This window comes from Guillardia theta (assembly GCF_000315625.1).
Source record: "Guillardia theta CCMP2712 unplaced genomic scaffold GUITHscaffold_77, whole genome shotgun sequence".
Taxonomy (NCBI): Eukaryota; class Cryptophyceae; order Pyrenomonadales; family Geminigeraceae; genus Guillardia; species Guillardia theta.
Window position 1 is genome coordinate 98,965 of NW_005434597.1, and position 655 is coordinate 99,619.

Here is a 655-nt window from a genome sequence, read left to right on the forward strand (position 1 = left end):
TTTTTGAATTTTTATACCTTAATTCGTTGGTTCGATCAATTCGTCCGCCCTTCCCCATTTTGCTCTGTCTACTCCCCTATTCGCCCACTATTTACAGTCCTTTTCGCCGCCCTTATTTCGCTGTGTGGTTTCCAATCCATTTGACTTTCCCTAATAAACATCTCACAAATAATTTCCCTGAAGCTGTCTGCTATCATGATTCCATCGCCGTCTGATATCTATCTAGATGTTTAAGGGGATCAACTTTCCCCAACTTACCTCCTCAAACTGACGAGTGGTGAGGTAAGGAGAGGAGGTGAGCGGGGAGGAGAGGGGTAGAGAGGAGAGGAGGTGAGGTGAGAGGGGAGGAGAGGAGGAGAGAGGAGACGAGGTGAGGTGAGAGGGGAGGAGAGGGCAGGGCAGGACAGGAGAAGGTACAGGAAGGAAGGGTCAAGAGAGAGAACAAGAACAAGAGGGAGAGGAGAGGAAGCAGAGCGAGTGGACCTGATGAGACGAGCACGTTGACTGTCAGGTGAGGAAGAATTCTTCTGAAGACTCGGGACTGAAAGCTGACAATCATGCTGTCAGCAAGACCTTGATGCTCCTCCCCTCCCCTCCGTCAATCATCATCATCATCATCTCCATCATCATCTCCATCATCATCTCCATCATCATC